The 25001-nt window shown below is 59.2% G+C and overlaps 1 long non-coding RNA gene across 3 annotated transcripts in view; it reads right to left on the bottom strand.

Annotated features, from left to right (window-relative positions):
* The window catches only part of LOC139277944 (uncharacterized), a 190792-nt gene that overhangs the window by 128467 nt on the left and 37324 nt on the right, over positions 1-25001 (bottom strand). The window lies entirely within an intron of this gene.

The raw sequence follows: 25001 nt of genomic DNA on the forward strand, positions 1-25001 counted from the left end.
ACATGACCGACCATCCCTCGTCCGGAAAAATCCTTTATCCAGAACAGGCCGGTCCCGAGGGTTCTGGATAAAGGAGGTTCAACCTGAATATGCATATTATACGTAGCATATCTTCCCCCCTTCCCCACCCCCAACTTGATTAACTCATATCCTGCAACCTCTTGCTTTATCTGAAAGAATATTTAAACAAATCCATTCATTTTTTTCCCCTATTTTCAGCAGTGGTGATGTATGGAAGTGTCAGCTATGACTCAGTGGGTAGCACTCTCACCTCTGAGTCAGAAGGTTGTGGGTTCAAGTCCCACTTCAGGAACTTGAGCACAAAATCTAGACTAACGCTCCAGTGTAGTGCTGAGGGAGTGCTGCACTGTCGGAGGTGCTGTCTTTCAGATGAGGGGTTAAACCAAGACCTCGTCTGCTCTCTCAGGTGGATGTAAAAAATCCCAGGACACTATTTGGAAAAAGAGCAGGGGCCTTCTCCCCGGCGTCCTGGCCAATATTTATCCCTGAATCAACATAACAAAAACAGATTATCTGATTATTAACACTGCACTTCAAAAGTACCTCATTTGCTGTAAAGCGCTTTGGGACGTCCTGCGGTCATGAAAGGGGCGATATAAATGCAAGTCTTTCTTTCTTTCAAATATTCCAAAATTCGATACAGGCCTATTTCTAAGGTGGCTCATACTTGGCAGGAGTTGGGCAAATCGTCCAATTCTCCGCCCGCGAAGGACCCTTCTCCCGGGGTGACGCGCAATCTGACAAAAGAAATGTTGACAGATCGCAAGTGCCGGGTTTAGGTGCATGCACTTCGCGCGACTAAACCTGGAACTTGCGGGGGCCTCTTCGGGCACATGCGCACCTCATACTCTCCCAGAGAGGCTGCAGTCTATGGCCCAGTATTTCCTTCACGCTTGAAAAGTACTATTTTTAAATGTGTAGTCTTTTAGGTAGTGCGGACAGCCCACAAGAAATCATGCATTTTGGGTGACTATGCCCTGACAACCTCAGTTGAACTCTCTGCCCCTCTACCAGGAGTTTCAGGGCCTACAGTCACATCCATCTCCGATAGTTCAGATGTAAACACAAGACAATGCTGATTCCACACTGAACCTTTAGGTTTCTTGGGGACAAATTATTGACACTTCAGGTGTTCCTATTCTTTTATTTCCTACGACTTGGTCCAGTGTTCAGCCTTGGTAGGACCCTAACTTTATGTCGGGAATTGGAGTCTCCCACTTGCCTTGAATGCTTTGTGCGTTTCTCTGATGCTGGTCAGGTATTTCCACTTAACTTTGAGATTTTCTGGAAGCTCTGTAGACTTATTCTTAACTGTTAGCCCATTAAGATTTCTGCAGGGTGTATCTATTTGCCAATATACGGGATCTAAATTGTCATGTTTTTAACCTTCACATAACTGTAACCTTTATGTAACAACACTGTACACTGTATACACCTGAGTAATGCACACCTTGACCACAGGGGGTGAACTTGTGGGAGACACTCCTCACCTGGTCATCCAGGTATATAAAGGGAGGTCCCACGCAGGGTTGTCACTTCTTGGTCCTGGGAATAAAGGTTCAGGTCACAGAGTGACCTTGTCTGTGGTACATACCTCGTGTGATTCTATAGTAAGGTGTAAGGACACTACATTTGGCGACGACCCACGAGGATGGCCACCAGTAGCACAGAGGAATGGTACTGTGTTGGTGAGGACTGGGTCGATTTCGTTGAGAGGCTCCAGCAGAGCTTTGTCACGAAGGACTGGCTGGGAGAGGAAGCGGCTGGCAAATGGAGGGCGCATCTACTGACCAGCTCTGGGCCTAAGACATATGCGCTGATGAAAGACCTGCTCGCACACGAGAAGCCGGCGGACAAGTCCTTTGAAGAGCTCAGCACTCTGATCGGTGAGCACCTCAAACCGGCGAGCAGTATACACATGGCCCGGCACCGGTTCTATACACACAGGTGTCGGGAGGGACAAAGCATATCAGACTTCGTTGCGGACCTTCGGCATTTGGCCAGCCTGTGTAAGTTCACAGACGCCTGCAGGGGGGGAGATGTTAAGGGATTTCTTCATTGAGGGCATTGATCATGCCGGGATTTTCAGGAAGCTTATTGAGACCAAGGACTTGACTTTGGAAAGGGCAACGCTGATAGCTCAGACCTTCATTGCAGGGGAAGAGGAGACCAAGATAATTTACATGCGCAGCCCTGGTTCCAACGTGGCGATGGACCAGGGAGTTAACCTTGTAAACGAGACACAGAACCCCACAGGCAGGCAAGGGCAATTCAACACCGCCCAGGCAGCAACAGGCTCTAGGGTGGGCCAGCAACAGAGACAATGGCAGGGGGATCAGCAATTCACGCCATCACAAGGGACAATGCCTCTCGGGATGGGACCATTGACACTCAGCAACAGAGTGCTCAGGAGTAATCAAAGAGACAATCAGAGAGGAATGCCTGTTAACAGTTTCTTTGTTCACAACAATCTCAGCTCATGCTGGAGGTGCGGTGGCTGACATGCTGCGAAAACCTGCAGGTTTCAACAATTTATCTGTAGAAACTGTAACTTCAGTGGACATCTGGCCAGAATGTGCAGAAAGCCCGTAGCGAGGCTAGTTTACGAGGCAGAGGAACCAGACGAGGGGTCTGCAAGGCAGGGTGATGCTTGGGGCAAAGCTATGGACGCTGAAGTCCAGCAGGTTCATGTGGCAGACGTCCACAGCTCGTACACCAAAACGCCACCTATGATGATGAAAGTTCTATTAAATGGTATCCCGGTACGCATGGAGCTGGACACAGGAGCCAGCCAGTCACTTATGAGTGCCCAACAATTTGAAAAACTATGGCCACTCAAAGCTAACAGGCCCAAACTGGAACGCATTGACATGCAGCTACACCAAAGAGATCATCCCAGTACTAGGCAGTGCAAACTTGGTGGTCACACACAATGGATCGAAGAACCGGCTGCCACTTTGGATTGTCCCGGGAATGGTCCTGCGCTCTTGGGGAGAAGCTGGCGAGCCGAGATGAACTGGAAATGGGGGGATGTGCACGCCATTTCATCTGTGGAGCGAAGTTCATGCTCACAGGTCCTACAGAAATTCGAGACACTTTTTCACCAGGTGTCAGGACCTTTAAGGGCACCAAAGTAGTGATACGCATCACCCCGGACGCCAGACCAGTGCACCACAAAGCCAGAGCCGTGCCGTATGTGATGCATGAGAGAATTGAGAGTGAGTTGGATAGACTGCTAAGAGAGGGCATTATATCGCCTGTTGAATTCAGTGACTGGGCAAGCTCCATCGTTCCTGTCCTTAAAGCGGATGGCTCGGTCAGGATTTGTGGCGATTACAAGCCCACCATCAACCGAGTGTCACTACAGGACCAATACCCGCTTCCAAGAGTGGAGGATCTTTTTGCCATGCTGGCAGGTGGAAAGCTGTTCACCAAGTTGGACCTCACTTCAGCCTACATGACTCAGGAACTGCGAAGAATCCAAGCTTCTGACCACCATCACTACGCACAAGGGGCTATTCGTTTACAACAGGTGTCCGTTTGGCAGTCGTCCAGCGGAACATGGAAAGCTTGCTTAAATCCATCCCTGGAACAATCGTATTCCAAGATGACATCCTTATCACAGGTCGAGACACCGAGGAACACCTCCACAACCTGGAGGAGGTGCTACGCTGACTGGACCAGGAAGACTTGCGACTAAAGAAGCCCAAGTGTGTGTTTTTGGCCCCAGAGGTCAAGTTTTTGGGCAGGAGGGTTGCTGCAGATGGGATCTGGCCTACCGAATCCAAAACAGAGGCGATCCGTCATGTGCCCAGGCCCGGCAACACATCGGAGTTGCGGTCATTTCTGGGACTATTGAACTACTTCGGGAACTTTCTGCCGAACTTAAGCACATTGTTGGAGCCGCTGCACGTGCTCCTGCGTAAGGGTTGTGAATGGTTTTGGGGGGGCTGTCAAGAAAAGGCTTTCAATCGGGCACGGAATCTGCTTTGTTGTAACAAGCTGTTGACCCTGTACGACCCCTGTAAGAAACTGGTTTTAACGTGTGATGCATCATCCTATGGGGTTGGGTGCGTGTTGCAGCAGAGTAATGATGAGGGCCAACTCCAACCTGTGGCTTATGCCTCCAGGTCGCTCTCCCAGGCAGAACGGGATATGGGATGGTTGAAAAGGAAGCATTCGCATGTGTCTACGGGGTGAAAAAGATGCACCAGTACCTTTTCGGCAGAAGGTTCGAGTTAGAAACGGACCACAAACCGTTAACATCCCTTTTGTCCGACAGCAAAGCTGTCAATGCCAATGCGCCGGCTCGCATACAGCGACGGGCCCTCACGCTGGCTGTGTATGACTACACCATACGGCACCGGCCAGGCACCAGAAATTGCGCTAACGCGTTCAGCAGGCTTCCACTGGCGGCCACCAAGGGGGCGTCGGAACAAAGCGCGGAGATGGTCATGGCCGGTGAGGCTTTTGACACCGCAGGCTCCCCCATCTCAGCCCGCCAGATCAAAATCTGGACCAACAGAGATCCTCTCCTATCCCTGATAAAGAAATGTGTCCTGACTGGGGATTGGGCGTCCGCACATGGAGCGTGTCCCGAGGAGGTCAGGCCGTTTCACAGATAGATGGACGAGCTCTCCATCCAAGCCGACTGCTGCTAAGGGGCAGCTGGGTAGTTATGCCCCAGAAAGGAAGGGAAGCATTCCTCAGGGATCTCCACAGCGAACACCCAGGCATCATGCTAATGAAGGCCATTGCCCGATCACATGTATGGTGGCCGGGAATTGACTCAGACCTGGAACACTGGGTTCGCAGGTGCACGATGTGTTCTCAGCTGGGAAATGCCCCCAGGGAGACCCCACTCAGCCCGTGGCCCTGGCCCACCAGGCCATGGTCACGTATTCACGTAGACTACGCGGGCCTGTTCATGGGAAAAATGTTCCTGATTGTTGTTGATGTATATTCGAAATGGATCAAGTGCATCATCTTGAATTCGTGCACGACATCCACCACCTTGGAAAGTCTGCGTACGGTCTTTGCGACCCACGGCTTGCCGGACATCCTGGTTAGTGATAATGGCCCGTGTTTCACTAGCTATAAATTCCAGGAGTTTATGTCGGGTAATGGCATCAAATATGTCAGGACAGCACCATTCAAGCCGGCTTCCAATGGCCAGGCGGAACGTGCGGTTCAAATCATAAAACAGGGCATGCTCCGGATTCAAGGACCCTCCCTCCAGTACCGCCTATCGCGCCTTCTGCTGGCCTATAGGTCCCGCCCGCATTCGCTCACGGGAGTCCCGCCCGCGGAACTACGCATGCTTAAAACGCGGCTGTCCCTCATTCACCCAGGCCTGTCAGACATTGTTGAGGGCAAGCGCCAGTCTCAAATCGAATGCCATGATCGCAACTCAGTGGGGAGATGCATAGAAATTGATGACCCTGTATTTGTTCTCAATCATGCTTTGGGACCCAAGTGGCTTGAGGGTACTGTAATTGGCAAAGAAGGGAATAGGGTCATAGTGGTCAGACTTAACAATGGGCAGATAAGAACATAAGAACATAAAGATTAGGAACAGGAGTAGGCCATCTAGCCCCTCGAGCCTGCTCCGCCATTCAAAAAGATTATGGCTGATCTGGCCCTGGACTCAGCTCCACTTACCCGCCTGCTCCCCATAACTCTAAATTCCCTTATTGGTTAAAAATCGATCTATCTGTGATTTGAATACATATTCAATGAGCTAGCCTCAACTGCTTCCTTGGACAGAGAATTCCACAGATTCACAACCCTCTGGGAGAAGAAATTCCTTCTCAACTCGGTTTTAATTTGGCTCCCCCCGTATTTTGAGGCTGTGCCCCCTAGTTCTAATCTCCCCGACCAGTGGAAACAACCTCTCTGCCTCTATCTTGTCTATCCCTTTCATTATTTTAAATGTTTCTGTAAGATCACCCCTCATCCTTCTGAACTCCAACGAGTAAAGACCCAGTCTACTCAATCTATCATCATAAGGTAACCCCCTCATCTCCGGAATCAGCCTAGTGAATCGTCTCTGTACCCCCTCCAAGGCTAGTATATCCTTCCTTAAGGTGACTAAAACTGCACGCAGTACTCCAGGTGCGGCCTCACCAATACCCTGTACAGTTGCAGCAGGACCTCCCTGCTTTTGTACTCCATCCCTCTCGCAATGAAGGCCAACATTCCATTCGCTTTCCTGATTACCTGCTGCACCTGCAAACTATCCTCTGTCATTCATGCACAAGGAACCAATCGTGAAGCAGTGGAGGCGTGTCCTGCTCAGTAGGAACTGTGAGCAGTGAGAGGAGCAGCCATCAACTTGAGCTCCTGCCTGGAGAGCCCTGAGACCAGCCCAGGAAAGGAAGGAAGGAAGGGGCTTCACTACAACTTCTATCCAGAGGGAGAGGAGGAGGAAGCAGAAAACATTAAACATCTTTTACCATTCTGCAAGGAGTTGGAGAGAGGGGGAAAGACCAACAACAAACCAGTGTGGAAGGAGGGAGACTCAACATTCTACAGGTGGGTGTGGGTGCATTTCCCAAAAAGACTTTGTTGTTTCGGTGGGGGGAGGAAAGAAGACCACTGAGGGCCGGAACATCGCGGCGGGTGTGTGTGTGTGTGTGTGGTAGTGTGCGTGGGGGCCGTGCTTACAACTGGGCCCCCCCCACAATTGGAACCCCCCCCACCCCCCACATTTGCCTAGCCTGGGATAGCTGGAGCTACCAGGCTGAAGATTGTTATTAATCACCCAATTAAAGATCGTTAGGAGTGCCTGGTGGCTCCAGCTACCCCAGGTGAAGACATCTTCTCCCCCCACCTGAAGACCACCCCAAGGACTTTTGTGTTTTTGCCATCTGGGGAGTGCACCCACCCACAGCTGCGAGGGGAGACCTGCCCTCGCAGCCCCCCCCCCTTCCCACCCCCCTCTCTCTTTCTCTGCTACTCTGTTTCTCCCCTCTCTCTCTGAGAACCCTTTCCTTCCAAATTTTAAAAAAAAAACCAATTAAGACAACTGAGCAGAGGGAGCAAGGCCTCTCCCCAATTGTCAACGAGGGGAGAGGTGCCTCGTTAAGGGCTCCTCTGCTCAGTCATTATACAAGAGGCCAATTAAGACCATTAAGGCCTGTGACTTTGGGGTGGGTGTAGCCCTTAAAGGGACCCCGTGATGGCGACTCCATCCACGCCGGTGGCAGGGCCAGCAAGGACGTATGCGCAGGTGGCAACCGCTTCCACGGCCCCTCCTGCGCCACCCGCTGCCCTGCCACCATTTAGGTTAATTACGAAAAAACACGGGGTCAAGAGCTACACTCACCCCACAATGACCATCGAGGAGTGCGTGCGGGCGATGGCTGGGGTAGTCGGCCCCTCGGCCATTGTCGCAGCCTCCAAGATGTCTGGGAAGGCCGTGTTCTTCCTGGGGTCGGAGCGGGCGGTGTCCCTGGCCCTTGAAAAGGGGCTCACGGTGGGCGGGACGTTCCTGCCGGTGGACCCTCTCGAGGCCACCGCGCAGAGGGTCATCGTGTCAAACGTCCCGCCCTTTGTTTCCGCTGAGCTCCTCCTCCCTCACCTACACCAACTGGGGGAGGTAAGGTCGGGGATCAACCCCATACCGCTCGGCCTCAGGGAGAACAGCCTGCGCCACGTGTTCTCCTTCCGCCGCCAGCTCTTTGTCCGGCTGGCGCGGGAGGACCTGACAGAAGGGCACTTTAATGTGGTGCACGAGGGGACTGCCTACCGCGTCTTCTGGACGTCGGACGGCGTGCGGTGCCATGCCTGCAGGGAGGTGGGGCACGTTCGCAAGAGCTGCCCCGCCTCCAAGGCCGCCAAACCACCGAAGGCGGCCATAGCTGGCGCCGCCGCCACCCCTCCCCCTAGTTGCGTCCGCGTGCCGGGAGCCATGGGTGCGCGGGCATCGTCGGAGGCCTTTGTTTTCAGGGCCTCCGGCGGGGGGGAGGGAGAGCGTCCGAGCGGAAAGAAGGCGCGGAAGAAGGAAAAACATCTAGAGGCGGGTCCCCTCGGTGCGCCGGAAAGTCTGACCACCGCGCTCAGCCCAACCCAGTCACCGGCGAGCGCGGGGTGCCCCGAGCCCGTGCCCGGGCCCTTGAATAACACCACAGAGGGGCCCAGGCGCGGGCAAGAAAAGGAAAAGGGGGGGGCGGAGCGGGAGGCCTCGGCAGACATGGAGGTCTCCCTGACTCCGCGCGCCCCCAGGAACAAAAAGAGGCACCGCCCCAATGAGGCGGAGGGGGAACAACATCCCTCCGCGGAGGAGGCGGTGCCCGCCGCGTGTCCCGCGTCCCCCACCAGCGCCCCCAAATTGCGCTGCAGGCGCGAGGAGTCTTTCCCCGGGGAGGGTGAGGCAGTCGAGGCTGCCCAGCCGCTGCCTCCTGGGGAGGGCGTGGAAGATCTGCCTGTCGTGGGGGGCGTGGGGCCAGTGGAAGAATGCGTAGCCGCCGGGTCGAGCGTCCCGGGGACCGAGGCGGGCGGGGCCGAAAAGGCCGAACCTGAGCCCGCCCAGCCAATACACAACTTACCCCGGGATTTGCTCGACCCGGCAGAGAATGAAACAATTGATTTTAATGATACTGTAGATGCTGGGCCGGGGGGTGGCAGCGGGGAGGGGGAGGAACACCCACCCTCGCCCCTTACTTTGGAGCTGGAGCACTTGGAGGGCCTGGGGATTTCCTATGGCCGGGTCTCTCCTTGTTCTCCGGTTCCTGGGGCGGAGGGGGAACCCCTTCCGCTGTCATTTCCCGACCCGGCACCATTTTTAAAAGAGCCCAGTGGGGACTCCTCTGCCGACGATCCTGGGGGTGGGATCGGGGCAGTGCCAGGGCCGGTTGGAGCGGCCGGTTCATTTGCCGTACCTTGTGCGGTCGATGGGCCGGCTGCTGGCGGCCACCTCCCGGAGGAGGACGGGGACTCGGTGGGGGACGCGGGTGAAGACCTAGAGACCACCGCCAGGGAGGCGGTGGATCTGCTCGCGGCCGCCGCTGAGGCCCTCCTCGTTCCTGCAAAGGAACTCCGGGACTTTTTGGCCCAGAGCCGGGGTCGCCGCGACCAAGCCCGACTGGCCCTGGAAAAATGGTCCGAGCCGGAGCTGATCAAGGGGTCCGTCCGCGCCGCCGTTAAAACCTTGGCCGCGGGCGGGCCCTTGACAAAGGAGCAGCACCTTGAGCTGCGCGAGCTCGAGGGACTCCTCGCTGGGCTGCGGAGGGAGCGGAGTTCAACAAAAGACTCCGCTCCCTCCCCCACAATAGGTTAAGGTAGAGGTTGCACTATGCTTTTGCCATGAAGATAACCATAGCCAGCCTCAACATCAACGGCGGCAGAGGGGCACGCCGTAGATTTGACAATTTTTCGCTCCTGCGGGAGGGGAAATATGCGGTGTGCTTCCTGCAAGAAACCCACACCGTTCCGGGAGACGAAGCCACGTGGCTCCTGGAATGGCAAGGAGAGGTCCGCATGAGCCACCTCACCGCCATTTCTAGTGGGGTGGCCATCTTGCTGGGCCCGCATTTTCAGCCGGAGATCTTGGGGGTCGAGGAGCCCGTGCCAGGCCGCTTGCTGCACGTAACGGTTCGCCTGGGGGACGTGCCGCTCCATCTCGTGAACGTGTACGCCCCTCATCCCGGCCCGCAGCAAACGCGCTTCTTTGAAGAGGTGTCCGCTCTTCTTGGCTCCGTCGACGTCGGCGACTGCATTGTCCTCGGGGGGGATTTTAACTGCACCCTCGAGGCGAGGGACCGCTCCGGTGCCCCGCAGTGCATGACGGCGATGGAGAAGTTGAGGGACCTGGTCGGGTCCTTCGACTTGGTGGACGTCTGGCGAAATCTCCACCCCGACTCCAGCGCCTTTACTTGGGTGAGGCCTGGAGTTGGATGGTCTAGAGTCGACCGCCTTTACGTGTCTCGGGCGTACGTTTCCTGCGTCCCGGCGGCCTCCATGCGGCCGGTGCCGTGTTCGGACCACCACCTGGTGTGGGCGGAGCTCGCTTCGCTCCGCGCGAGGACGGGGTCCGCGTACTGGCACTTTAACAACCGGCTGCTGGAGGACGTGCGGTTCCAGGACTCGTTCCGTCGATTCTGGTCCGACTGGAGAAGGAAGCAGGGGGGCTTCCCCTCCTTGAGGCTATGGTGGGACGTGGGCAAGGCTCACGTCCGCGTCTTCTGTCAAGAGTACGCGAGGGGGTCGACCAAGAGGCGGGCGGCCAGAGTCGGGCGCCTAGAAAAAGAGGTGCTCGACCTGGAAGCCCGTCTCGGTCAAGTCGTCCAGGACCCGGCCCTGCGGACGGTGTACGAAGCGAAGAAGGCCGCGCTGAAGGACCTGCAGCTCGTCGGGTCCCGAGGCGCGTTCGTGAGGTCGCGGATCCGGTTCCTGCGGGATCTGGACCGCGGCTCCCCCTTCTTCTACTCGCTGGAAAAAAGGCAGAGTGTCCGTAAGCAGCTCTTGACGCTGCTGGCCGACGACGGCTCTCTCGTCTCGGATCCGGAGGGCGTCAACAACAGGGTCCGTGAATATTACGGGGCTCTGTTCTCTCCGGATCCGTCCAGCGAGGAAGCGCGTAGAGTTTTGTGGGAGGACCTGCCGAAGGTCGGCCCGGAGGGCGCCGAAAATCTGGAAGCTCCGCTAAGCCTGGCGGAGCTGACCGGTGCCCTCGCCCGGCTCTCGAGGGGAAAATCCCCGGGGCTGGACGGGCTGACCGTGGAGTTCCACAGGGCGTTCTGGGACGTCCTGGGGAGCGACTACGCGCGGGTCCTGGGGGAAAGTCTGGCGACCGGGGAGATGCCCCTCTCTTGGCGCAGGGCAGTCATCGTCCTGCTGCCTAAGAAGGGCGATCTCCGCCTCCTTAAGAACTGGCGCCCGGTCTCCCTCCTCAGCACGGACTACAAAATCTTCGCCAGGGCGATGTCTGCTCGCCTTGGTGCCGTGCTGGACCACATGATTCACCCCGACCAGTCATACACGGTCCCGGGCCGGACGATCCACGACAACATCCATCTGGTCCGGGACCTCATCCATTGCTCCCAGGAGGCTGGTCTGTCGGTCGCCTTCCTATCCCTCGACCAAGAGAAGGCGTTCGACAGGGTGGATCACGACTATCTGCTCGGAACTCTGCGCGCTTTCGGGTTCGGGACGCATTTCGTCGCCCGGATCCGACTTTTGTACGCCGCCGCGGAGTGTCTGATTAAGGTTAACGGGTCCTTGACGGCGCCCCTTCGCTTTAGGAGAGGGGTGCGCCAGGGATGCCCCATGTCCGGCCAGTTATACGCCGTTTGCGTGGAGCCTTTCCTGCGCCTCTTGCGGACGAGGTTGACGGGACTGGCTCTGCAAGGGCCGGGCGTGGAGGTCGTCCTCTCGGCTTACGCCGATGACGTGCTCCTCGCGGTAGAGGATCCCGCTGACCTGCGGAGGATGCGTGAGTGCCAGGAGATTTACTCGGCCGCGTCCTCCGCCAGGATCAACTGGGAGAAATGTTCCGGACTCCTGGTGGGTCAGTGGCGGGTGGACTCCCTGCCGGAGGAGCTCAGGCCTTTTGCCTGGAGCACGACCCATCTCCTCTATCTGGGAGTCTACCTTAGCCCCGACGAGGAAGCCTGGCCGGCGAACTGGCAGGAGCTGGAGGCCAAGGTCGCCGCTCGCCTAGGGCGCTGGACAGGACTGCTCCGAGTGCTGTCCTACAGGGGTCGAGCGCTAGTCATAAACCAGCTGGTGGCCGCAATGCTGTGGTACCGGCTGGTCACTTTGACCCCTCCCCCTGCGTTTGTCGCCAAGATACAGAAGAAGCTGGTGGACTTCTTCTGGAACAACAGGAAGCACTGGGTCTCTGTCGCGGTCTTGAGTCTCCCGCTTGAGGAGGGCGGTCAGTCGTTGGTGTGCGTCAGCGCCCAGCTCGCGACTTTCCGTCTTCAGACCCTGCAGAGATACCTTTACGTCGAGCCCCCTCCTAGGTGGTGTGCTCTGGCGAGGTATTTCTTCCGCCAGCAGCTCGACCTCAATTATGACACGCAGCTCCTGTTTGTGAACTTGGGGGGTGCCAGGACCGCCCTCCGGGAGCTGCCTGTCTTTTACAGGGAACTCATCAGGGTCTGGAACAAAGTCTCCACCAAGCGCAGCTCTCCGCCGGCTGGAGTGGCGGCCGTCCTGCAGGAACCGCTGCTCGGGAATCCGTACCTCCACGGCCGAGGCTTCATGTGGCGGTCGGAAGAGAGGGCTGTGGCTGGTGAGGTGACCAGGGTCAGGGACCTGCTCGATGGCGGAGGAGCGGGCTGGATGGCGCCAGTCACGCTGGCGCGGCGCCTAAATTCTGCCAACGTCCGCCGCGCGGCCGATGCCATCGAGTCGCTAAAAACAGCTCTGGGCCCTGACTCCGTTAGGTGTATCGAGGAGGCTCAAGCACGTGGGGAGATCCCGTCCGAACTGACCCCCGTCCGGACGGAATTCCTCATCGGCGCCAAACCCCGGAACCTCCCTCGGGGGCCGGCGCCTCACAACTTGAGCCGCCTCGGGGAAATCCCCTCCGTGCCTTTCAGTTCCGCGCGGAGGGGTTTCCTGTACGGGCTGCTCCTGCACACCCTCAACTTTGCCATCCTCGCCGGCCGTCCGGACACGCCATGGCGCACCATCTTGCCGTCCGGAGGAGGCGGGGGTCCCCGATGGAGGGCACTCTACGCAGGGGTCCTCCCACTATTCATCGGGGACTTGGCCTGGAGGGTGGTGCACGGAGCAGTGCCGTGCAACAAATTTTTAAGCCGGTTCACGGACTCCCAGGCCGCCTGCAATTTCTGCGGTCTGGAGGAGTCCGTGTTCCATGTTTTTATTGAGTGCACAAGGTTGCAGCCCCTGTTCCATTATTTGAAGGGGCTGCTCCTGAAATTCTGGCTGCACTTCAGTCCCACTCTCCTGATCTTTGGGCACCCTGTGCGGAGGGGAGCGGGTAGGTCCGAAGGCCTCCTCGTAGGACTGCTCCTGGGCACGGCCAAGGGTGCCATCAGCCGGTCCAGGCAGCGGGCGGTCGAGGGGGTCGTTCAACCTGACTGCCTGCCTCTCTTCCGCTCTTACATCCGGTCCAGGGTGTCCTTGGAGATGGAGCACGCGGTGTCCACCGGTACGCTCGCGGCCTTCCGCGAGAGGTGGGCACCGGAGGGACTGGAGTGCATCATCACGCCCGGCAACCAAATTTTAATTTGATTTTACGTTTTAAAGTTAATTTGTTTTAATTGCCGGTGCTTTTAGTGTCCCCTTCCCTTTTATAGGGGGCACTGGGGAAAAATTGTGATTTTAGTGCCCAAAAAAAAAAACAAAAAAAAAAAAACACACAAAAAAAAAACACAAAAAAGGGGGAAAAATGGGCCTTGTAAATGTCTGGAGTGTCACCCAGGTCGGGTGGCACCGTTTAATGTTTTATGTTTTCACAGATAAACTCAAAAGAGTTTCATGCACAAGGAACCAATCGTGAAGCAGTGGAGGCGTGTCCTGCTCAGTAGGAACTGTGAGCAGTGAGAGGAGCAGCCATCAACTTGAGCTCCTGCCTGGAGAGCCCTGAGACCAGCCCAGGAAAGGAAGGAAGGAAGGGGCTTCACTACAACTTCTATCCAGAGGGAGAGGAGGAGGAAGCAGAAAACATTAAACATCTTTTACCATTCTGCAAGGAGTTGGAGAGAGGGGGAAAGACCAACAACAAACCAGTGTGGAAGGAGGGAGACTCAACATTCTACAGGTGGGTGTGGGTGCATTTCCCAAAAAGACTTTGTTGTTTCGGTGGGGGGAGGAAAGAAGACCACTGAGGGCCGGAACATCGCGGCGGGTGTGTGTGTGTGTGTGTGGTAGTGTGCGTGGGGGCCGTGCTTACAACTGGGCCCCCCCCACAATTGGAACCCCCCCCACCCCCCACATTTGCCTAGCCTGGGATAGCTGGAGCTACCAGGCTGAAGATTGTTATTAATCACCCAATTAAAGATCGTTAGGAGTGCCTGGTGGCTCCAGCTACCCCAGGTGAAGACATCTTCTCCCCCCACCTGAAGACCACCCCAAGGACTTTTGTGTTTTTGCCATCTGGGGAGTGCACCCACCCACAGCTGCGAGGGGAGACCTGCCCTCGCAGCCCCCCCCCCTTCCCACCCCCCTCTCTCTTTCTCTGCTACTCTGTTTCTCCCCTCTCTCTCTGAGAACCCTTTCCTTCCAAATTTTAAAAAAAAAACCAATTAAGACAACTGAGCAGAGGGAGCAAGGCCTCTCCCCAATTGTCAACGAGGGGAGAGGTGCCTCGTTAAGGGCTCCTCTGCTCAGTCATTATACAAGAGGCCAATTAAGACCATTAAGGCCTGTGACTTTGGGGTGGGTGTAGCCCTTAAAGGGACCCCGTGATGGCGACTCCATCCACGCCGGTGGCAGGGCCAGCAAGGACGTATGCGCAGGTGGCAACCGCTTCCACGGCCCCTCCTGCGCCACCCGCTGCCCTGCCACCATTTAGGTTAATTACGAAAAAACACGGGGTCAAGAGCTACACTCACCCCACAATGACCATCGAGGAGTGCGTGCGGGCGATGGCTGGGGTAGTCGGCCCCTCGGCCATTGTCGCAGCCTCCAAGATGTCTGGGAAGGCCGTGTTCTTCCTGGGGTCGGAGCGGGCGGTGTCCCTGGCCCTTGAAAAGGGGCTCACGGTGGGCGGGACGTTCCTGCCGGTGGACCCTCTCGAGGCCACCGCGCAGAGGGTCATCGTGTCAAACGTCCCGCCCTTTGTTTCCGCTGAGCTCCTCCTCCCTCACCTACACCAACTGGGGGAGGTAAGGTCGGGGATCAACCCCATACCGCTCGGCCTCAGGGAGAACAGCCTGCGCCACGTGTTCTCCTTCCGCCGCCAGCTCTTTGTCCGGCTGGCGCGGGAGGACCTGACAGAAGGGCACTTTAATGTGGTGCACGAGGGGACTGCCTACCGCGTCTTCTGGACGTCGGACGGCGTGCGGTGCCATGCCTGCAGGGAGGTGGGGCACGTTCGCAAGAGCTGCCCCGCCTCCAAGGCCGCCAAACCACCGAAGGCGGCCATAGCTGGCGCCGCCGCCACCCCTCCCCCTAGTTGCGTCCGCGTGCCGGGAGCCATGGGTGCGCGGGCATCGTCGGAGGCCTTTGTTTTCAGGGCCTCCGGCGGGGGGGAGGGAGAGCGTCCGAGCGGAAAGAAGGCGCGGAAGAAGGAAAAACATCTAGAGGCGGGTCCCCTCGGTGCGCCGGAAAGTCTGACCACCGCGCTCAGCCCAACCCAGTCACCGGCGAGCGCGGGGTGCCCCGAGCCCGTGCCCGGGCCCTTGAATAACACCACAGAGGGGCCCAGGCGCGGGCAAGAAAAGGAAAAGGGGGGGGCGGAGCGGGAGGCCTCGGCAGACATGGAGGTCTCCCTGACTCCGCGCGCCCCCAGGAACAAAAAGAGGCACCGCCCCAATGAGGCGGAGGGGGAACAACATCCCTCCGCGGAGGAGGCGGTGCCCGCCGCGTGTCCCGCGTCCCCCACCAGCGCCCCCAAATTGCGCTGCAGGCGCGAGGAGTCTTTCCCCGGGGAGGGTGAGGCAGTCGAGGCTGCCCAGCCGCTGCCTCCTGGGGAGGGCGTGGAAGATCTGCCTGTCGTGGGGGGCGTGGGGCCAGTGGAAGAATGCGTAGCCGCCGGGTCGAGCGTCCCGGGGACCGAGGCGGGCGGGGCCGAAAAGGCCGAACCTGAGCCCGCCCAGCCAATACACAACTTACCCCGGGATTTGCTCGACCCGGCAGAGAATGAAACAATTGATTTTAATGATACTGTAGATGCTGGGCCGGGGGGTGGCAGCGGGGAGGGGGAGGAACACCCACCCTCGCCCCTTACTTTGGAGCTGGAGCACTTGGAGGGCCTGGGGATTTCCTATGGCCGGGTCTCTCCTTGTTCTCCGGTTCCTGGGGCGGAGGGGGAACCCCTTCCGCTGTCATTTCCCGACCCGGCACCATTTTTAAAAGAGCCCAGTGGGGACTCCTCTGCCGACGATCCTGGGGGTGGGATCGGGGCAGTGCCAGGGCCGGTTGGAGCGGCCGGTTCATTTGCCGTACCTTGTGCGGTCGATGGGCCGGCTGCTGGCGGCCACCTCCCGGAGGAGGACGGGGACTCGGTGGGGGACGCGGGTGAAGACCTAGAGACCACCGCCAGGGAGGCGGTGGATCTGCTCGCGGCCGCCGCTGAGGCCCTCCTCGTTCCTGCAAAGGAACTCCGGGACTTTTTGGCCCAGAGCCGGGGTCGCCGCGACCAAGCCCGACTGGCCCTGGAAAAATGGTCCGAGCCGGAGCTGATCAAGGGGTCCGTCCGCGCCGCCGTTAAAACCTTGGCCGCGGGCGGGCCCTTGACAAAGGAGCAGCACCTTGAGCTGCGCGAGCTCGAGGGACTCCTCGCTGGGCTGCGGAGGGAGCGGAGTTCAACAAAAGACTCCGCTCCCTCCCCCACAATAGGTTAAGGTAGTGGTTGCACTATGCTTTTGCCATGAAGATAACCATAGCCAGCCTCAACATCAACGGCGGCAGAGGGGCACGCCGTAGATTTGACAATTTTTCGCTCCTGCGGGAGGGGAAATATGCGGTGTGCTTCCTGCAAGAAACCCACACCGTTCCGGGAGACGAAGCCACGTGGCTCCTGGAATGGCAAGGAGAGGTCCGCATGAGCCACCTCACCGCCATTTCTAGTGGGGTGGCCATCTTGCTGGGCCCGCATTTTCAGCCGGAGATCTTGGGGGTCGAGGAGCCCGTGCCAGGCCGCTTGCTGCACGTAACGGTTCGCCTGGGGGACGTGCCGCTCCATCTCGTGAACGTGTACGCCCCTCATCCCGGCCCGCAGCAGACGCGCTTCTTTGAAGAGGTGTCCGCTCTTCTTGGCTCCGTCGACGTCGGCGACTGCATTGTCCTCGGGGGGGATTTTAACTGCACCCTCGAGGCGAGGGACCGCTCCGGTGCCCCGCAGTGCATGACGGCGATGGAGAAGTTGAGGGACCTGGTCGGGTCCTTCGACTTGGTGGACGTCTGGCGAAATCTCCACCCCGACTCCAGCGCCTTTACTTGGGTGAGGCCTGGAGTTGGATGGTCTAGAGTCGACCGCCTTTACGTGTCTCGGGCGTACGTTTCCTGCGTCCCGGCGGCCTCCATGCGGCCGGTGCCGTGTTCGGACCACCACCTGGTGTGGGCGGAGCTCGCTTCGCTCCGCGCGAGGACGGGGTCCGCGTACTGGCACTTTAACAACCGGCTGCTGGAGGACGTGCGGTTCCAGGACTCGTTCCGTCGATTCTGGTCCGACTGGAGAAGGAAGCAGGGGGGCTTCCCCTCCTTGAGGCTATGGTGGGACGTGGGCAAGGCTCACGTCCGCGTCTTCTGTCAAGAGTACGCGAGGGGGTCGACCAAGAGGCGGGCGGCCAGAGTCGGGCGCCTAGAAAAAGAGGTGCTCGACCTGGAAGCCCGTCTCGGTCAAGTCGTCCAGGACCCGGCCCTGCGGACGGTGTACGAAGCGAAGAAGGCCGCGCTGAAGGACCTGCAGCTCGTCGGGTCCCGAGGCGCGTTCGTGAGGTCGCGGATCCGGTTCCTGCGGGATCTGGACCGCGGCTCCCCCTTCTTCTACTCGCTGGAAAAAAGGCAGAGTGTCCGTAAGCAGCTCTTGACGCTGCTGGCCGACGACGGCTCTCTCGTCTCGGATCCGGAGGGCGTCAACAACAGGGTCCGTGAATATTACGGGGCTCTGTTCTCTCCGGATCCGTCCAGCGAGGAAGCGCGTAGAGTTTTGTGGGAGGACCTGCCGAAGGTCGGCCCGGAGGGCGCCGAAAATCTGGAAGCTCCGCTAAGCCTGGCGGAGCTGACCGGTGCCCTCGCCCGGCTCTCGAGGGGAAAATCCCCGGGGCTGGACGGGCTGACCGTGGAGTTCCACAGGGCGTTCTGGGACGTCCTGGGGGGCGACTACGCGCGGGTCCTGGGGGAAAGTCTGGCGACCGGGGAGATGCCCCTCTCTTGGCGCAGGGCAGTCATCGTCCTGCTGCCTAAGAAGGGCGATCTCCGCCTCCTTAAGAACTGGCGCCCGGTCTCCCTCCTCAGCACGGACTACAAAATCTTCGCCAGGGCGATGTCTGCTCGCCTTGGTGCCGTGCTGGACCACATGATCCACCCCGACCAGTCATACACGGTCCCGGGCCGGACAATCCACGACAACATCCATCTGGTCCGGGACCTCATCCATTGCTCCCAGGAGGCTGGTCTGTCGGTCGCCTTCCTATCCCTCGACCAAGAGAAGGCGTTCGACAGGGTGGATCACGACTATCTGCTCGGAACTCTGCGCGCTTTCGGGTTCGGGACGCATTTCGTCGCCCGGATCCGACTTTTGTACGCCGCCGCGGAGTGTCTGATTAAGGTTAACGGGTCCTTGACGGCGCCCCTTCGCTTTAGGAGAGGGGTGCGCCAGGGATGCCCCATGTCCGGCCAGTTATACGCCGTTTGCGTGGAGCCTTTCCTGCGCCTCTTGCGGACGAGGTTGACGGGACTGGCTCTGCAAGGGCCGGGCGTGGAGGTCGTCCTCTCGGCTTACGCCGATGACGTGCTCCTCGCGGTAGAGGATCCCGCTGACCTGCGGAGGATGCGTGAGTGCCAGGAGATTTACTCGGCCGCGTCCTCCGCCAGGATCAACTGGGAGAAATGTTCCGGACTCCTGGTGGGTCAGTGGCGGGTGGACTCCCTGCCGGAGGAGCTCAGGCCTTTTGCCTGGAGCACGACCCATCTCCTCTATCTGGGAGTCTACCTTAGCCCCGACGAGGAAGCCTGGCCGGCGAACTGGCAGGAGCTGGAGGCCAAGGTCGCCGCTCGCCTAGGGCGCTGGACAGGACTGCTCCGAGTGCTGTCCTACAGGGGTCGAGCGCTAGTCATAAACCAGCTGGTGGCCGCAATGCTGTGGTACCGGCTGGTCACTTTGACCCCTCCCCCTGCGTTTGTCGCCAAGATACAGAAGAAGCTGGTGGACTTCTTCTGGAACAACAGGAAGCACTGGGTCTCTGTCGCGGTCTTGAGTCTCCCGCTTGAGGAGGGCGGTCAGTCGTTGGTGTGCGTCAGCGCCCAGCTCGCGACTTTCCGTCTTCAGACCCTGCAGAGATACCTTTACGTCGAGCCCCCTCCTAGGTGGTGTGCTCTGGCGAGGTATTTCTTCCGCCAGCAGCTCGACCTCAATTATGACACGCAGCTCCTGTTTGTGAACTTGGGGGGTGCCAGGACCGCCCTCCGGGAGCTGCCTGTCTTTTACAGGGAACTCATCAGGGTCTGGAACAAAGTCTCCACCAAGCGCAGCTCTCCGCCGGCTGGAGTGGCGGCCGTCCTGCAGGAACCGCTGCTCGGGAATCCGTACCTCCACGGCCGAGGCTTCATGTGGCGGTCGGAAGAGAGGGCTGTGGCTGGTGAGGTGACCAGGGTCAGGGACCTGCTCGATGGCGGAGGAGCGGGCTGGATGGCGCCAGTCACGCTGGCGCGGCGCCTAAATTCTGCCAACGTCCGCCGCGCGGCCGATGCCATCGAGTCGCTAAAAACAGCTCTGGGCCCTGACTCCGTTAGGTGTATCGAGGAGGCTCAAGCACGTGGGGAGATCCCGTCCGAACTGACCCCCGTCCGGACGGAATTCCTCATCGGCGCCAAACCCCGGAACCTCCCTCGGGGGCCGGCGCCTCACAACTTGAGCCGCCTCGGGGAAATCCCCTCCGTGCCTTTCAGTTCCGCGCGGAGGGGTTTCCTGTACGGGCTGCTCCTGCACACCCTCAACTTTGCCATCCTCGCCGGCCGTCCGGACACGCCATGGCGTACCATCTTGCCGTCCGGAGGAGGCGGGGGTCCCCGATGGAGGGCCCTCTACGCAGGGGTCCTCCCACTATTCATCGGGGACTTGGCCTGGAGGGTGGTGCACGGAGCAGTGCCGTGCAACAAATTTTTAAGCCGGTTCACGGACTCCCAGGCCGCCTGCAATTTCTGCGGTCTGGAGGAGTCCGTGTTCCATGTTTTTATGGAATGCACGAGGTTGCAGCCCCTGTTTTATTATTTGAAGGGGCTGCTCCTGAAATTCTGGCTGCACTTCAGTCCCACTCTCCTGATCTTTGGGCACCCTGTGCGGAGGGGAGCGGGTAGGTCCGAAGGCCTCCTCGTAGGACTGCTCCTGGGCACGGCCAAGGGTGCCATCAGCCGGTCCAGGCAGCGGGCGGTCGAGGGGGTCGTTCAACCTGACTGCCTGCCTCTCTTCCGCTCTTACATCCGGTCCAGGGTGTCCTTGGAGATGGAGCACGCGGTGTCCACCGGTACGCTCGCGGCCTTCCGCGAGAGGTGGGCACCGGAGGGACTGGAGTGCATCATCACGCCCGGCAACCAAATTTTAATTTGATTTTACGTTTTAAAGTTAATTTGTTTTAATTGCCGGTGCTTTTAGTGTCCCCTTCCCTTTTATAGGGGGCACTGGGGAAAAATTGTGATTTTAGTGCCCAAAAAAAAAAAAACAAAAAAAAAAGAAAAAACAAAAAAAAAACACAAAAAAGGGGGAAAAAAAATGGGCCTTGTAAATGTCTGGAGTGTCACCCAGGTCGGGTGGCACCGTTTAATGTTTTATGTTTTGCAGGTGAACTCCCAAAAGAGTTTCATGCACAAGGAACCAATCGTGAAGCAGTGGAGGCGTGTCCTGCTCAGTAGGAACTGTGAGCAGTGAGAGGAGCAGCCATCAACTTGAGCTCCTGCCTGGAGAGCCCTGAGACCAGCCCAGGAAAGGAAGGAAGGAAGGGGCTTCACTACAACTTCTATCCAGAGGGAGAGGAGGAGGAAGCAGAAAACATTAAACATCTTTTACCATTCTGCAAGGAGTTGGAGAGAGGGGGAAAGACAAACAACATCCAGTGTGGAAGGAGGGAGACTCTACAATTCTACAGGTGGGTGTTGGTGCAGTTCCCCAAAAGACTTTGTTGTTTCGGTGGGGGGAGGAAAGAAGACCACTGAGGGCCGGAACATCGCGGGGGGTGTGTGTGTGTGTGGTAGTGTGTGTGGGGGCCTTGCTTACAACTAGGCCCCCCCCACAATTGGAACCCCCCCCACCCCCCACATTTGCCTAGCCTGGGATAGCTGGAGCTACCAGGCTGAAGATTGTTGTTTTTCTTAAATCACCCAATTAAAGATCGTTAGGAGTGCCTGGTGGCTCCAGCTACCCCAGGTGAAGACATCTTCTCCCCGCACCTGAAGACCACCCCAAAGACTTTTGTGTTTTGCCATCTGGGGAGTGCACCCACCCACAGCTGCGAGGGGAGACCTGCCCTCGCAGCCCCCCCCCCCCTTCCCACCCCCCTCTCTCTTTCTCTGCTACTCTGTTTCTCCCCTCTCTCTCTGAGAGCCCTTCCTTCCAAATTTAATTTAAAAAAAAAAAACATTAAGACAACTGAGCAGAGGGAGCAAGGCCTCTCCCCAATTGTCAACGAGGGGAGAGGTGCCTCGTTAAGGGCTCCTCTGCTCAGTGAACATAAGAGGCCATTAAAGACCATTAAGGCCTGTGACTTTGGGGTGGGTGTAGCCCTTAAAGGGACCCCGTGATGGCGACCCCATCCACGCCGGTGGCAGGGCCAGCAAGGACGTATGCGCAGGTGGCAACCGCTTCCACAGCACCTCCTGCGCCACCCGCTGCCCTGCCACCATTTAGATTAATTACTAGAAAACACGGGGTCAAGAGCTACACTCACCCCACAATGAGCATTGAGGAGTGCGTGCGGGCGATGGCTGGGGTAGTCGGCCCCTCGGCCATTGTCGCAGCCTCCAAGATGTCTGGGAAGGCTGTTTTCTTCCTGGGGTCGGAGCGGGCGGTGTCCCTGGCCCTTGAAAAGGGGCTCACGGTGGGCGGGACGTTCCTGCCGGTGGACCCTCTCGAGGCCACCGCGCAGAGGGTCATCGTTTCAAACGTCCCGCCCTTTGTTTCCGCTGAGCTCCTCCTCCCTCACCTACAACAACTGGGGGAGGTAAGGTCAGGGATCAACCCCATACCGCTCGGCCTCAGGGAGAGCAGCCTGCGCCACGTGTTCTCCTTCCGCCGCCAGCTCTTTGTCCGGCTGGCGCGGGAGGACATGACAGAAGGGCACTTTAATGTGGTGCACGAGGGGACTGCCTACCGCGTCTTCTGGACGTCGGACGGCGTGCGGTGCCATGCCTGCAGGGAGGTGGGGCACGTTCGCAAGAACTGCCCCGCCTCCAAGGCCGCCAAACCACCGAAGGCGGCCAAGGCTGGCGCCGCCGCCACCCCTCCCCCTAGTTGCGTCCGCGTGCCGGGAGCCATGGGTGCGCGGGCATCGTCGGAGGCCTTTGTTTTCAGGGCCTCCGGCGGGGGGGAGGGAGAGCGTCCGACCGGAAAGAAGGCGCGGAAGAAGACAAAACATCAAGAGGCGGGTCCCCTCAGTGCGCCGGATAATTTGACCACCGCGCTCAGCCCAACCCCGTCACCGGCGAGCGCGGGGTGCCCCGAGCCCGTGCCCGAGCCCTTGAATACCACCACAGAGGGGCCCAGGCGCGGGCAAGAAAAGGAAAAGGGGGGGGCGGAGCGGGAGGCCTCGGCAGACATGGAGGTCTCCCTGACTCCGCGCGCCCCCAGGAACAAAAAGAGGCACCGCCCCAATGAGGCGGAGGGGGAACAACATCCCTCCGCGGAGGAGGCGGTGCCCGCCGCGTGTCCCGCGTCCCCCACCAGCGCCCCCAAATTGCGCTGCAGGCGCGAGGAGTCTTTCCCCGGGGAGGGTGAGACAGTTGAGGCTGCCCAGCCTCTGCCTCCCGGGGATGGAGTGGAAGATCTGCCTGTCGTGGGGGGCGTGGGGACCGCGGAGGAATGCGTAGCCGCCGGGCCGGGCGTCCCGGGGACTGAGGCGGGCGAGGCCGAAAAGGCCGAACCTGAGCCCGCCCAGCTATTACCCAACTTCCCCCGGGATTTGCTCGACCCGGCAGAGAATGAAACAAATAATTATGACACTGTAGATGCTGGGCCGGGGGGTGGCAGCGGGGAGGGGGAGGAACACCCACCCTCGCCCCTTACTTTGGAGCTGGAGCACTTGGAGGGCCTGGGGATTTCCTATGGCCGGGTCTCTCCTTGTTCTCCGGTTCCTGGGGCGGAGGGGGAACCCCTTCCGCTGTCATTTCCCGACCCAGCACCATTTTTAAAAGAGCCCAGTGGGGACTCCTCTGCCGACGATCCTGGGGGTGGGATCGGGGCAGTGCCAGGGCCGGTTGGAGCGGCCGGTTCATTTGCCGTACCTTGTGCGGTCGATGGGCCGGCTGCTGGCGGCCACCTCCCGGAGGAGGACGGGGACTCGGTGGGGGACGCGGGTGAAGACCTAGAGACCACCGCCAGGGAGGCGGTGGATCTGCTCGCGGCCGCCGCTGAGGCCCTCCTCGTTCCTGCAAAGGAACTCCGGGACTTTTTGGCCCAGAGCCGGGGTCGCCGCGACCAAGCCCGACTGGCCCTGGAAAAATGGTCCGAGCCGGAGCTGATCAAGGGGTCCGTCCGCGCCGCCGTTAAAACCTTGGCCGCGGGCGGGCCCTTGACAAAGGAGCAGCACCTTGAGCTGCGCGAGCTCGAGGGACTCCTCGCTGGGCTGCGGAGGGAGCGGAGTTCAACAAAAGACTCCGCTCCCTCCCCCACAATAGGTTAAGGTAGAGGTTGCACTATGCTTTTGTCATGAAGATAACCATAGCCAGCCTCAACATCAACGGCGGCAGAGGGGCACGCCGTAGATTTGACAATTTTTCGCTCCTGCGGGAGGGGAAATATGCGGTGTGCTTCCTGCAAGAAACCCACACCGTTCCGGGAGACGAAGCCACGTGGCTCCTGGAATGGCAAGGAGAGGTCCGCATGAGCCACCTCACCGCCATTTCTAGTGGGGTGGCCATCTTGCTGGGCCCGCATTTTCAGCCGGAGATCTTGGGGGTCGAGGAGCCCGTGCCAGGCCGCTTGCTGCACGTAACGGTTCGCCTGGGGGACGTGCCGCTCCATCTCGTGAACGTGTACGCCCCTCATCCCGGCCCGCAGCAAACGCGCTTCTTTGAAGAGGTGTCCGCTCTTCTTGGCTCCGTCGACGTCGGCGACTGCATTGTCCTCGGGGGGGATTTTAACTGCACCCTCGAGGCGAGGGACCGCTCCGGTGCCCCGCAGTGCATGACGGCGATGGAGAAGTTGAGGGACCTGGTCGGGTCCTTCGACTTGGTGGACGTCTGGCGAAATCTCCACCCCGACTCCAGCGCCTTTACTTGGGTGAGGCCTGGAGTTGGATGGTCTAGAGTCGACCGCCTTTACGTGTCGCGGGCGTACGTTTCCTGCGTCCCGGCGGCCTCCATGCGGCCGGTGCCGTGTTCGGACCACCACCTGGTGTGGGCGGAGCTCGCTTCGCTCCGCGCGAGGACGGGGTCCGCGTACTGGCACTTTAACAACCGGCTGCTGGAGGACGTGCGGTTCCAGGACTCGTTCCGTCGATTCTGGTCCGACTGGAGAAGGAAGCAGGGGGGCTTCCCCTCCTTGAGGCTATGGTGGGACGTGGGCAAGGCTCACGTCCGCGTCTTCTGTCAAGAGTACGCGAGGGGGTCGACCAAGAGGCGGGCGGCCAGAGTCGGGCGCCTAGAAAAAGAGGTGCTCGACCTGGAAGCCCGTCTCGGTCAAGTCGTCCAGGACCCGGCCCTGCGGACGGTGTACGAAGCGAAGAAGGCCGCGCTGAAGGACCTGCAGCTCGTCGGGTCCCGAGGCGCGTTCGTGAGGTCGCGGATCCGGTTCCTGCGGGATCTGGACCGCGGCTCCCCCTTCTTCTACTCGCTGGAAAAAAGGCAGAGTGTCCGTAAGCAGCTCTTGACGCTGCTGGCCGACGACGGCTCTCTCGTCTCGGATCCGGAGGGCGTCAACAACAGGGTCCGTGAATATTACGGGGCTCTGTTCTCTCCGGATCCGTCCAGCG

Source organism: Pristiophorus japonicus, chromosome 13, assembly GCF_044704955.1.
Source record: "Pristiophorus japonicus isolate sPriJap1 chromosome 13, sPriJap1.hap1, whole genome shotgun sequence".
In the NCBI taxonomy this organism is placed as follows: Eukaryota; Metazoa; Chordata; class Chondrichthyes; family Pristiophoridae; genus Pristiophorus; species Pristiophorus japonicus.